Below are 14971 nucleotides of genomic sequence, written 5' to 3'. Positions count from 1 at the left end.
TTAATCTCGTGTACCGGTCAGAGGTTCAAGGAGATGTAGTTTATACTCACATACTCATCGGAGTGTCGGGAAGAGCGAGTTGAGAATGCTTTGGACGCTCGCCAGGTTGAGCTCTTTATGCGAGATTTGATCATAGGACCAGCCGTTAGTGCTGATGCAGCTACTATCTCTAAAGTTGCTGAACATCTGAAGTTATTATCCTCAAAGCTTCGGCTACAGTTGAGGTTAGCTCAGCTGTTCAAGTCACGAGACCAACTGGTGAAGCTGATGCGTCAGTGACTTTTGTCCCTTATTATGATTACCCATTATGTTTAGAATAGATAAGCATAATTCTCATAGGATTTTTGGTAAACCCTCAGCCATCAACGGATTTGATGTGCCTTTACCAATTACCATTTGAATCGCGCTAGCATGCAGATTGTTTAAGTCCGTTTCACATGTAATATTGTGCTAAGAGAATAAACTCTCTTAGACTCGGAGCTATGATTTTGAATACATAAACTTAATCATCCCTCACGGGATGCTCATAGGATTTTTGGCAAACCCTCAACCATCAATGGGTTTGATGTGTCTTTACCGATTACCCTTTGAATCAGACTAGCATGTGAATTTTTTTCTTTTTTTAAACCCGTTTCACATGTAATGTTGTGCTAAGAGAATAAACTCTCTTAGACTTGGTGCTATGATTTTGAATACATATACTTGGTCGTTTTTGTGGGAACGGACCATCCGGCAACACGTGTTAGACGTAGGCTTATATCTGATTAGGGGTCAAGATAAAGTTCCCCATGCGTGTAAAGCATAGATTCTGGCGTTATTAATAACAACCTGCCACGATGTCGAATACGTGAACTTTTGACTTTTTCGTGGTAAAAGACTAACCGGCAACGTGTGTTAGGCGTAAGCTTATCTCTAATTAGGGATCGAGATAAAATCTCCTATACATGTGAAGTATGGATTCTGGTGTTATTAATAACAACCTACCATAATGTCGAATATGTGGGTTTTTGTCCTTTTCGCGGTAAAAGACTTCCCGATAACACGTGTTAGGCGTAGGCTTATATCTAATTAGGGCTCAAGATAAAATCCTCCATACGTGTGAAGTATGGATTCTGGCGTTATTAATAATGGTCTGCCACGATATCGAATACGTAGGCTTTGCCATTTTATGGGAATGCGCTACCCGGCAACATGTATTAGATATCGACTTATCTCTAATTAGGGATCGAGAAAAAATCCCCCAGGTATGGATCTTGGTGTCTTTTTTGCAGTAAAAGACTAATCGACAGCATGTGTTAGATGTAGACTTATCTCTAATAAGGGATTAAGATAAAGTCCCTCATGCATGTAAGGCCTGGATTTTGGTGTTGGAAAGATTGTGTCTTCTCTTGGGGTAAAGACGGACCCGATGCTGGAGAGAAAGAATTTTATATTCTATCTTCAGGACTTCTTTTGGGGTAAAGACAAACCCGAGGCGGGAGAGAAAGAATTTTATATTCTATCTCCCACAGTTGGAGACGAAGAATTTTATATTCTATCTCCAGATGCAGAAGAAACCAAAAGTGGGATCTCCACTTTGAGAATCTTGGAAGGTGAAACTAAGAGTGGGATCTCTACTACGAGAATCGAAAAGATCTGGATAACCCTAACTTTTATAGGATTGGTCACCCAATCTGAAGATAAATTTCTCGTTTATCGAGATGAAAATCTGACTTCGGCCCTAACTGTTTAAAGGTTTGACCAAACAAGAATTTTGAAATGACCCTAACTGTAGGAAGGTTTGATCGCTTGATATGGGTAGAAGACTCTTGTTTATGAAAGAAAATTTCGATTTTGGCCCTAACTATTTAAAGGTTTGACCAAATAGGAGTTGAGATGATCCTAACTATTTAAAGGTTTGATCGTTCAATTTGAAAGTGAATCTCTCGTTCATGGAAGGAATTGAGGGGTGATTTTGGCTTTGGCCCTAACTGTTTAAAGATTTGACCAAATGGGGGGTTTGAGACGATCCTAACTGTTTAAAGGTTTGATCATTCAATTTGAAAGTGGACATCTCATTCGTGAAAGGAATAGAGAGGGGATTTTGATTGTGGTCCTAACTAAATAAAGGTTTGACCGAATAGGATCAGAACGACCCTAACTGTTTAAAGGTTTAATCGTTCAATTTATGGACCTCTCGTTCATGGAAGGAATCGAGAGGGGATTTTGGTTATGGTCCTAACTGTTTAAAGGTTTGACAGAATGAGATTGAGGTGGTACAAATAACAGTGGGAGTGTCGATTTGCACAAATCACTGTGTCAATACAGTGACAGTTTCTGATGCTAAGTTGTAAGGACTTTAACACAAGGAGATTTAAACTTTCAATACTGTGTCCGGACTCTAACAATGAAAGTGTTAAGTGTACAAACACAGTGGGAGTTTGAGTGGATCAAACCAGAAATAATTTTTAGTGGACCCACCGTCAATTGATTTGATCGGTGAGGGATTAAGAACTCTATAATTAGATCGTTAGGGTTTCGTGAGGGAAGATTGACCAGATGAAGTCATTGAATCTCATCTTGAAGAAAGAGTGCTTGAGAAGTCACAGTGGGAGAGTTTTAATTATCTTAGAAATGATTAAATAGCCAGAGTGAGAGGTTCTTAATCATTCTTTATCATGATTAATAATTTATTAGTTTTGGGTTATCCTTAAGAATATCATGTGTAGTATTCTCCAGGAACTTTCAATCAAAGGTAGGGAACAGTTTAGCCTCGTGTACCAGTTAGACGTTTGGGAAACAGTTTAGCCTCGTGTACCAGTTGGAGGTTTGGAAAATAGTTTATACTTGTATATCTTGTTAGAGTACAAAGGAGGAGCAGTTTATACTCGTATACTCTTCGGAGTGGATGGAGAAGTAGTTTATACTCATATACTCATCGGAGTCTACACCATTCTCATTTGGCTTGTTTTACCGTTATAACACCGGAGTTAATTAAGGCTTGGATTTTGTTTTTGAGGTCAAAGCAAACCTTGGTGGGATGAAGAACTCTCCTGTGGTACGCACAATAGTTTGGATACGTAATCCTCTTAGCTCCTTCCTGGTCTTTAATAGGCGGTAGTTCGATCTTGTCTATGGTGAGGAGGTATTTTAAGATGACTGGAACTTCCTCATTCTAGAAAGAGTACTCTTTTTTGAGTCTCGGATCTAGAGTCCTCCACTGTTTCTGAGGTTGATGTTGTGAAGTTTGATTAATATCAATAGCAACCACATGTGTTGTAGGTTGGCTTCTCTCGGTCTTCTTTCTTCTGAGGAAGCGCTCGACCTGTTCTCCACGTAGTTTTAATTCTTTCTATATGGTTGAGAGGACAACCCCCATGCCTTCGAGAACATCGAGGGAGAGATTGTGATGGCATGTCTGGAATATGAACTCTTCTATGATCGGATCTCGGTAGTTCATCGCCTTGTTTCAGAAGCGTTTGACGAAGGTGTCAACTGATTCTCCATCTTCTTTCCATCTAGAAGAGCTCCAATTAACACTTCAGTATCATCATCAAACAAATTGCTGAGAAATGAGCTTTCCATATCATCCCAGCAGTTGATGCTCCCTGGCTTGAGACGTCGATACCAATCGAAGACGTCCCCGTGAAGGGTGCCTACAAATAATCGGATCATTAGTGGTTCATTCTCAGAGATCACTCCCAGATGAGACTTGAAATAGATCAAGTGTGGGGGGGGGGAGCCTCTCCCGTCGAATGACGTGAAGTTAATTAGGATGAACTTCACCGGGTACGGGATTGAATCCCACTCTCTTGGATACAGGCACGTAATGTTCGTTTTCCTCACTTCTTGAGTGGACATTAAGGCATTGACCTTATTCTCTAGCTCTTTCATCATCTCGTCGTCACCTGTATCTTTCTTCGGGTAATTTTGAGGACGAACGATGAGACCACCCTCAGCGTTGTCATTAGTGATAGGGCCATCCCCAATGTTGGTATTATTGTTAGGGCCACCCCAGTATTAGTATTATTGTTAGGGCCACCCCTAGCATCTTTGTCATTGGGAGGAGCATCAGTATTGATAGTCTCCTCTACCTCTGAGTCGCTATCTACCTGATTGGTTGTGTGGCGATGACTGGATTCACCATACTGATTTGACAATTTCTAAAGTTGTTGAGCATGTAAATCCTTGACCCGCTGCACGGCCATCTCCATTACAATTTTAAAATATTCTTTTTGTTTGGCCAAGGCTTCTTGAAGAAGTTGAGCCACTTGTTCGGTAGTGATCATGAATACTTCGGCCAAGGCTTCTTGAAGAAGTTGAGCCACTTGTTCGGTAGTGATCATGAATACTTCTCGAGCTCGCCCCATGCTAGACATTGAAGAAGTTGAGCCACTTGTTCGGTAGTGATCATGAATACTTCTCGAGCTCGCCCCATGCTAGACATTGTATCGTTAGAGGTGATTGCGAAGCAAGTATCCAAAAGTTCATCTTCTGAAGGTAGTCCTTCGTGCATCTTCGGGTAATCCTCGTGTCTGACGGCTTCTAACTAGAGCTGAGACACTCGTCGGGCTATTCCTGAATCGAATTTTCTTCCCGGAGAAAGTCAGGATTAGCGTTATTCATATTGAATATAGACTTTTCTTTGTCAGCCATGTTGATGGAGACTTCTGGGAGTTCGTCATCTTGAATGGCTGATCTTCTTTCTTGGATGCGTCTTGATTTGGGTTTTGACGCTTTAGTGGAAAGACTTTGGAATACCGAGACCCTCTATGGAGTGGTTTTGGGGCAACTACATTCTAATAATACTACCCTGATAAGCCTCTCACAAGGACAGTGAGAGTCTGATTCTGAGATACTTCTCTTTTGAGATTTGTTCGTACCTCCAGCTCGATAGTATAACTCATCGGCGTTGTGGTCGGAGCGACCTATTGGTTGTTTATGAGCACCTCCACGTATAACGTCACCATCTGACAGACACATTTTCTTCTGGAAAGATAACTCCTTGTTGACGTTTTTGGGAGTCGAGTGTTTGGAACCACACCTTCGTGAGGGTGGGACCCTAACGGGCTCTTGGTCTTCTGCACGCACCCCTAAGCGGACGATTACACGAATAGTCTTGTTAGGAGGTTATGTATAACCCCCAGTCTAAAGAGTCGCTCGGGATTTGTTCACGAGACCCAAGCGTTCTTTGACAGAACTTTTGCCTCGATCTTCATGTAGAGGACACATGCGATCCTTCAACAGAATTCTTAAATTGGAGAGATCCACACTGCCGTAGGGCTTCATCGGAGGTGCAGGAGCAGGAAGAGCAGGATTTGAAGTTGACGAAGGCTGGGGAGCAGCCTTAGAGCTGGAATTGAGTGAGAGACATGATTGGTGTCTCTTGTCAGGTAGAGGCGCCTTAACTGTCTACGGTAGAGTTTTAGGCATTGTCTTGAGCTTTGGCACCCAAATTTGCTTAGATCTTAGTGATTCTTTGACCACCTCTTCTTTTTGTAATTTTTGTGTCTTTCGCACAAGGATCTAGGCATACGCAAGAAGTGTACGGTGCTTTTGGATGCGCTCCTCAAGAGTAGAACATGTTCGTTTAACACAAACCCATTTGTTAGTTAGCGGTTGGGAGGAGGACCCCGATGCTTGCTGCGACGACGGCTTAGCCACTTGACGCCTTCTAAACTCTAGATCTACTTAGTAGTAGAGTCCTCCCACCTATTCCAAAGCTTTAGCGAATTGGCGAGCAAGACGTTAGCGGCGCCTCTGACGAGCCCTTTTCGTCAGCACCGGTGTGCCTTCGACGGGCAACTCCATGACCTTTGAGGAGTTGTCACGAGCGTCAGATCTGGCTTCCTTGGAGGCCAGAGTGGAGTCTTCCACAGCATTCGGGCAAAGATTATCACTCCAAATTTTCAGATCTGAAGGCTAATTAACCTTGTAATGACCGTAAATTTCTAATACTGATTTAAATAATTTCCTGGTATTTAAATATTAAATATTATTTTTTCTAAAAGAGTATTTGTAATTTTTCCTTAATTTTTCTAGAATTTTCTATGATTTAAAAATACGGTATTATAATATTTTAATAGTTTTGCTAATTATAAATTTAATTGTTTCGGTAAAATTTTTAAATTAATAGTTAATTATTCATTATGGTTATTGTTATTATTATTTTGACCATAAATTTTAATATTTATTTGAATAATTTTATAATATTTTTAAATTATTTAAAGGGGTATTTTTCCTGTGTTTTTCCTCTCACCGGTATTTCACTCTGTTTCTCTCTCTCTTCATCTCTCATCTCTCCCCTACCCCACCTTCCCTAAAATCCTCCCTAATTTCCGCATAATCCCTCCTCGTGCTTCCCCCCAAGATTCCTCTCTCTCCTCTTAATCCCCCTCTCACGTCATTCTCTCTCTCTCTCACTCTCACTCAATATCTCTCTCTTCAATTATTTTCCCCAGCTCTCTCTCTCTCTCTCTCTCTCTCTCTTTCTCTCTTTCTCTTTCCTCTTTCTCTCTCTCTGTCTTTCTCTTCGTTGTGCCCAGAACTCTCCCCCCTCCCCTTTTTATAACCAAAAATAATAATAATAAATCTAAGGGGTTGGTGGCACAGGACGGGGGTTAGTGACACATGTAAGTGTATATATTATATTTTATATTATTTAAAAAATAGGATTTCGGGGTCCATTTCCAGAAAGGAATGAAAATTTACCCACAACACTGTCTCAACATTCTTAGACCAATGGCGTAATCCTTATGTCCATCTGACCAACAAAAAAATTATTAAAAATACAAATACGATAGATGTCAATTGACGCGATACCATCTCAAAATAGTATTTCTGTCTCCGTTGTCAAAATGCAACGAAACTTTAATCATAGCATGGTCTTAATATTCTAAGATCAATGGAATAAATTTCGTGCCCATCTGATCAATAGAAAAAATACTAAAAATAAAATAATATCATTTTTTAATAGACTCGCGATACCGAGGCTGAAACCGCGAATCGATCTCAAATCGATTCCATTCTGATCCATTCATCCCAGAATGACAGTGCCACCACCCGGAGCTCCGCCGCTACTCTCCAGCGCCTCCCCGAGCTCCTCCATCGCTGTCGAGCTCACCGCCAACCAGCGCCTCCATCGTACGCCACATGTTCGATGATATACCAACACAGATCCAGTTGCAGAATCGCACACCAACAGCCCCCATCGAACCCCGTTGAGCCCTCAGTGATGACAACCACCGTCGTTTCCGTCCCCTACAACCACGTCGTTCAGATCCGCTGCTCCCTTTCAGACCGTCGTACCGCATCCACAGCAGCATCGTTGCCTCGTCTTCAGGCCCCCTTGGCCTCGTAGGCAAGATCCCACTTGCTCAGAACTGAATTTTTATATTTATTATGAATCATCTGTAATTTTAGATCAGTTAATAATTATCTGCGTGGGATTGTTTGATGAATAATATTAGATAAATCATAATAATATGATAAATAGCACTTTTAGAATAATTATAATGAATTAAAAGAATTCGGCAGCAGAATTATTTTTGGATAATTATATCAATTAAAAAGAATTTATTTGAGAATGAAATCATTTAGGAAAATTATAATAATTTAAAAGGAATTATCTTGGAAAAAGAATCATTTTAGAATAATTATAATAATTTTTAAAAATTATCTTGTGGAAGAAATTATTTTAGAATGATGAATATTTTTAAAAAGAAATTATTTGGGAATGATAAATATTTTTAGAAAGAAATTATTTGGGAAAATAGAATATTTTGACTTAATGAGAATTTATCTTATAAAAAGATTATTTTTGGAATTTATGAATTTATTATTTTAAAAGATTATTTTTAGAATTATTATAGTGAGAAAATAACTTATTTTAAAAAAGGAATTATTTTGAAAGAACTCATTTTGTAAAAGGAATTATTTTAAGTAAATAACTATTATTTTAGAATAATTTTATGGTTCAAATTCTTAATCTTGATTATCTGATATGCTATGATATTATTGTACATGATTAGTTACATTGATTGTTCCTTATTGTGATTAATAACCGTTAGGAGTTTATGACTATAGTGACCTGTGCGACATGAATAAGACTTAAAGAAATGTGGATTATGTTTGACTTAGAAAATACAAGAGAGTTAGGGTGGGAAAGTCATGGTTCATGTGATCGGATAAGACTGTTGATGTATCTTCCAGACTAGAATCAGTGAACCGTTTCGCACTGGGGTTAGTTTGTTGGCCAAGTGAATCGTTTCGCACTTGGTCAGTGAAATCGTTTCGTCACCCGAGTTTTGCTTGAGTTCGGACCAGGCCAAAATCCGATTGCGTGTAGTACTCTCACCGAATGGTTTCGCGGGTTTGGATGCACGTAGAGGATTTATGAACAGTCAACTATCCGGTGATATGAGCGTTGGTTCTGTGTGAGATGTGACCAGTGCCCTGTTATAAAATGGCTAGTTACATGACCTCGTTTCTTAGCTAGGTATGAATTCTTGTGATATGTAGGCTAGTTGTGTTTCTTTTCATACATAGATCAGGGTTAATATTTAATTATCTACAATTTGAGACATATGGTATATACATGAGGGTTTTCTTGTTTGGATTATTTCGCTCGACGTACTACGTCTCAAGTTGTAGATTTTTAAGTATTAATTCCAGCTAGTGTATGACCCTGTATTTGGATGATTATTCTGATCGCTAGCTGCATGATCGACTTGTTAGTTGGTTGATTTCCTTGGATTTATTATGATTATTCTATTCTAGTAGTAAATTATATTTAGATTATTAGTATTTCAGTTGCATGTTTCTATTGTTATTACCATTATTACATTGGTCGCACGACCGTTCTATTCTTCCTTTTGGGATCTTGCCGTGTGTCATACACGCTGACGTACACCTGTTTCCTCTGGTGTACGTCAGATTTAGATGATGGACAGCTTCAGTTCAGAGTCGTACAGGAGCCAGAGGATTCCCACAGGAGTGCTCTGCAGACAGAGCAGAAGAAGCCGAAGCTTAGTTATTGGTCATCCATTTACTTTCGTAGCACCTTCCATTCTGTTGATCGATGTATTTTATATTTTCTAGCATTTCTTTCAGATAGTCTTGTATAAGGGCATGTTGACCTGAATATTACGCCTGGGATGATATTCAGTTGTGATATGTATATTTTCTGTTCTGAGTTGTTTATTATATTCTCGCTACTGTGATCGGGGACCTGTGCCTTCATTTGTATTTCTTAACGCTTAGCGTATTAGATTGAGAAGACGGGGTCTAGCACTTATCTCTCCTCAGTCTAATACGTCGCGGGCTTGTTCACGTTCCGATTCCCCGGTATTTTGGGAAGCGGGGAGTGACAAACCTTCTTCATGGAAGTGGTCTTCCTGCGCTTGCAGGGAGAGGAAGATCTGGAGGAGGAGAAGACATACTCCTCGAACTTCTGCTAGTCGAACTCGTATTCAATCTCTTCATCCATAGGGATCTTGATCATCGGTTGCGGTACAACATCCTCGGCGGTGAGGTTGTTGGCTCCTACTGTGGTCGCTAGCGTGTTCGGGTCGAAAATCATTTTCTTCATTGCGAGACTCATTACAACTTCAGTCGTTACAATGATTCAAAAAGAAAGACCTTTTATAAGTCTCCTTACACAATGCAAATAAAAAGATTATAATTTTCTTGAGAACACACGCAGATAGATCGTTTATCGATCTTCTTCTTGCGTGGGATCTTTGCCGATGCCGGGGTTTATCTGTGGACCATCAACTGATCAGATCCGAATAATGATTTCATTGCCTCGCAAAGGAGACAAGAAATTAAAGTGACTATCTCGGTAACAAGATATAATCACTCTTCACGAGAATCATGGCTAGGTACGATCTCAAGGAAAATGGATGAACGGGATGCAAAACTCTCGAACTCTTCTCCTCATTGTGCTAAAGAACTCGCCAAGATCCTTTCTTTCTCTCTAAAATTCGTGTTCCTCACTCTTCAATTCGATAGGGCTTTGTCGAGGCTCAAGAATTATGGATCCGCGCAAATGAAGGCCCTAGGGCCATATTTATAGGCTTCAAAAGCTTGGTTTTCGGATAAAAATGATCGATTTGATCTCATCCTCAGTTGTAACCACTTAACCATATTCTAAGATAACTTCAGATCAATTGGGGAGGCTTTGGATCAGAATATACTCAAATCTGAGTGGTTAACGTGTGAAATTAGCATTTTTAGGTGAGAGACAGACTTTATGTCTTGGCCTTGGCTGAGACACGTTTTGTGTCTCGGCTTTGGCTAAGACACGTCGTGTGTCTCGGTTGTGTGCCTCGACTTGTTTTTCGCGTAATTCCTCAGTCCGATCTCGGAATGATGTGATTCAAAGTGCGTTGGAAAGCCGAAGAAGAGTTCTACAATCTTCCATAGGTGAATCACATGTGGAGTGGACAAGAAATGAGTGGCTCTTCATCTTTCGTGAGTAAAACGTAAGTCCCAATCGGATCGTCTCTTCGTTATTTCGTCATCCTGTTGATTTGTACGTTTCGTCGACTTACTTCATGCACTTGTTGATATCAAATAATCCCCTTTGACTCGGATAATGACGCTCATCATCTTCTATCTCAAGCTACGTTTTGGAACCTATAGGTAATTTTTGACGCTTACAAGCTTGTTTTGTCGTTATGATACCGGCGTCAACCAAGACTTGGATGCTATCATTGAGGACAAAACATGCCTTAGTGGGATGATGGATGCTCCTGTGATATGCACAGTACTTCTGATCCGATGTTTTGCTAGCTTCCTCCCGATTTGCAATAGGTGGCAGCTTGATTTTGTTGTTGACGATGAGGTACTTAAAGATGGATGAAACTTCATTATCTCCGAAAGAATACTCATTTGAGACCTCAGATCGGGAGTCCTCTGTTACCTCTGGGGTTGCTGTTGTGACGTTTGATTGGTATCCACAACAGTTATAACTGCCTTTCCTTTACTTTAAAGAGTAAAATTCACTGTCGATTGGCTTCTCTCAATCTTCTTTCTTTTTAGGAAACACTTGGCTTGTTCTCCGTGCACCTTCAACTCTTTCCTAGTCTTGGATGAGCTAATCCTCATAACTTCCAAAACGTCAAGGGAGAGGTTGTTATAACAAGTTTGAAGAATGAACTCCTCCATGACCGGGTCTCGGCAGTTCATCACCTTGTTTCGAAAGCGCTTGACGAAATTATCGACTGACTCCTCATCTTCCTGCTTCTCATCTAGTAGAGTTCCAATCGACACCTCGGTGTTGTCATAAAAAAAGTTGCTAAGAAACAGGCTTTCTATGTCGTCCCAGCTGTTGATGCTCCTTGGCTTAAGACGTCGATACCAATTGAAGGCGGACCCAGGAAGGGTGCCTACGATTGACCGAATCATCAAGGGCTCATTACCAGAGATCATACCGAAGTGAGATTTGAAGTAGATCAAGTGTTGGGTTAATGAGCCTCTCCCGTCAAATGACGTGAAGTTAATTAGGTTGAACTTCACCGGATATGGAATTGACTCCCACTCCATCGGGTATGGACACGGTATGCCGGTCTTTTTTACCCCTTGAGCCGACATCAAGGCGTTAACCTTGTTCTCAAGCTCCTCCATCATTTTATTGTCTCCATCCTTATTTTTCTTTGGGGGACGTTGAGGAGGATCAACCGGACCACCCCCAGTGTTATTGCTGTTGGGAGGAGTATCATCAAAAATGTGTTCATCCACATCTGTGTCGCTATCATCTGCGTTGTTTTGAGCAGGACGACTAGATTCAGCCCGCTGACTTGGCTCCGGTTGCTAATAAGACTGAGTCTGGAACTCTCTTATTTGTTTCATGGTTAACTCCCTTTCCATCTTCATTTCAGCTCTAAGCTCTTATTTTTGCTTGGCCATAGCTTCTTGGATTATTCGGGTCAACTGGTCTAGCGTGATGGTGAACGCCTCCCGAGCTCGCCCATTGCTAGACGTCGTGTCATTCGAAGCGACTGCGGAGTAAGTATCCAATGCTTCATCATCCGAAGACAGACCTTCGTACATTCTCTGATAGTCCCTGCGTCTGCTGGCTCTTAATTGGAGTCGAGATATTTGCTAGGATATTCTTGGATTGACTCTTTCTCCTAGGCAAAAGTTAGGATCATAATCATTTGAATGTTGTTTTGACTTTCTTTTATCAGCCATGTTGATGGTGACTTCACGGAGTTCGTCATCCTGACTAACTGATCTTCTTTTGTGGAAACGTCTTGATTTAGATTTGGGTGCTTCAATGGAGATCCTTTTAATTACCGAGACCCTCCATGGAGCAGTCTTGGAGTAGCTACACTCTGATAATACTGCCCTGATAAGCCTCTCACAAGGATAGTGAGAGTCTGATTCTGAGATACTTCTCTTTCGAGATTTGTTCGTACCCCCAACCCGATGGTACAGCTCATTGGCATGATAACTAGAGCACCCCATCATTTGGTAGTGTGATTTCTCAGGTGTAACATTGCCTTTTGATGGACATGTTTTCTTCTGGAGAGGTAAGGCCTTGTTAGCATGTTTAGGAAAACTCGTCATTATCTTTGAACAATCTAAGGCTACGTCAGGAGTCGCTCGTTCAAAATCATTCCCTTACAAGCATGGATTTTTAACGGGCTCCTAGGCTTTGACATGGACCCCTAAGCGAGTGGTGATAGGAATTTTGTTGGGAGGACGTGCATGACCCCCAGTCTGAGGAGCCACTCAGGTTTTATTCGTCGGACCCAAGTGTTCTTTCATTGGAACGTTTCCTCAATCTTCATACCGAGGACCAAGGTGATATGTCATCATAATCTTGAACTTGGATAGGTCCAGGCTTCCCTGAGGTTTCACCAGAGGTATGGTAGCAGGTGGACTCAGAACAGAAGTCGACAGAGGCAAAGAAGCGGCTGTGGAGGGGTCTCAGCAGGTGGACTCAGAACAGAAGTCGACAGAGGCAAAGAAGCGGCTGCGGAGGGGTCTCTTTGGGCGAGACAAGCTTGCTTGCCTCATCCATGGGTGAGACAGTCATAACTGTCTTGGCCACATGTTTGGGTGAGATAGTTGTAATTGTCTCGGCCACATGTTTGGGCGAGACAGTTGTAATTGTCTCGGCCACATGTTTGGGCGAGACAGTTGTAATTGTCTCGGCCACATGTTTGGTCTTTGGCTTTGAATCCCGATTTCGCGCATCTCCAGGCTTCAGAACCCAGATCTTGTGGGGTTTTGATGCTTTTTTGGTCATCTCTTTCTTCTTCATGCCTTATGTCTTTTGTACAAGTATGCGAACGTATGCGGCATGCGCACGGCGCCTTTGGATGCGTTCCTTCCGGGTTGAACGAGTCCTTTTGACAAGGATCCATTCTTCCGTCGTTGGATTAGAGGAATTGACATCAACTTTCCATTGAGGTGACTGGATTATTTGATGCTTCCTAGACTCCAAGTCAGCGTAGTAGCGAACTCTATCGACTTATTCCAATGTCTTGGCAAACTGATAAGCTTCGCGTTGGCGTTGCCTCTGATGAGTCCTCTTTGTCAGAGTTTGTTAATTTTTATCACATGACTCCTTGACTGAGGAGGAATCATTGCGAATAGAGCTTTCGACCTTGTGGGTGGCTAGGATAACGTTGCGAGGGGAAGCTTCAGCAATAGTTAGGCAACACTCGTCATCCGTAGCCTTCATCAGAGTTGGAGGCCGATAAATCTTCTTTGATGGCAACTCTTCGATAGGCATCCCCAATACCTTCACTATCAACCTATAGATCTCAGGTGAAATCTCCCTGCACTTGCGGGGCGAGGAAGATCTTGAGGAGGATGAATCAACTACGATCTTGATCCTTGGTTATGACACGACAGCCTCGACAGAGAGGCTGTTGGCTCCCACTATGGTCGCTAACGTGTTTGTGTCGGAAATCGATTTTATTTGGGAATCCATTACAAATCATTTATCAAATTACAAGATTCAAAAGAGTGAGCCTTTTTATAAAACTTTTCTACAGAAAAGAAATAAACAGAAATCTCCTAGAAACATAGGTAGGATCATTTATCGATCGCTGTTTGCATGAGATCTTTGCATATGACAGAGACTCTTTGATTCGTGGACCGCTGAGTATTAGATCTGGTTGATCTCGTTTTGTAGAGGAAACAAGAATTAAAGTAAATTCTCAACGATGTGAGATAAGTACTCTTCTTAAGATCACCACGACAGTATGATCTTAAGGAAACTGATGCAAGGGCTGTAGATCTATTGAACTCCTCCTCTTTATGCTAAAGATCTCACTAAGATCTTGCCTTTAGATCTGAAATTCATGGTTCTCCTCTCACAAGGTCAGCAACTCGCCTCCAAGCTCCAAAATTCCCGATTCGTGTATAGGGGCTCTAGGGTTGTATTTATAGGCTTCGGGTGTCCTATTTTCAGATAAGAATTCATGATTTAACCATATCTTCAGTTAATAATAGCTCTCCCATGTTTAAGGATAGCCTCAAGGCAGTTAGGGAGGCTTCAGAACCGTCAAAACCGATCAAAAACCGTCAAAAATGCATCCAGGGAGGCTGATCTGTGCGAAACAGTCTGGGGTGTCTCACACATGTGCCAGACACTTTATTGTGCGAGATAGTTTGGGGTGTCTCGCACATTTGCGAGATAGTTTGGGGTGTCTCGCACATGATACAGATGTATCTTCTTCCTTACTTTGGGAGCTTAGCGATCCTCATGGGAGCTTGAAGATAGACGATTCTCATGAAATCTTGAGAATAGACATGTGGACGAAGTCATTGAAGGCGGTAAAGGCAAAGATTCTAAGAAGAATTTGCATGAAACGTTTTAAGCTTCTAGCGGTCGACCGTACCTGACGCCGCGATCGATAGCAAACGTGCACAAAATCCTAGGAGGTCTTTGAACTTTTGGCGGTCGAATGTAGTGACATGTGCGGTCGATCGGCCAAATCCTGTAAAGGGTTTTGGTTTTTGTCGTTGGATT

Source organism: Asparagus officinalis, chromosome 6 (genome assembly GCF_001876935.1).
Source record: "Asparagus officinalis chromosome 6, Aspof.V1, whole genome shotgun sequence".
NCBI classification, from domain to species: domain Eukaryota; kingdom Viridiplantae; phylum Streptophyta; class Magnoliopsida; order Asparagales; family Asparagaceae; genus Asparagus; species Asparagus officinalis.
Note: the sequence above shows the minus strand (reverse complement) of the source record.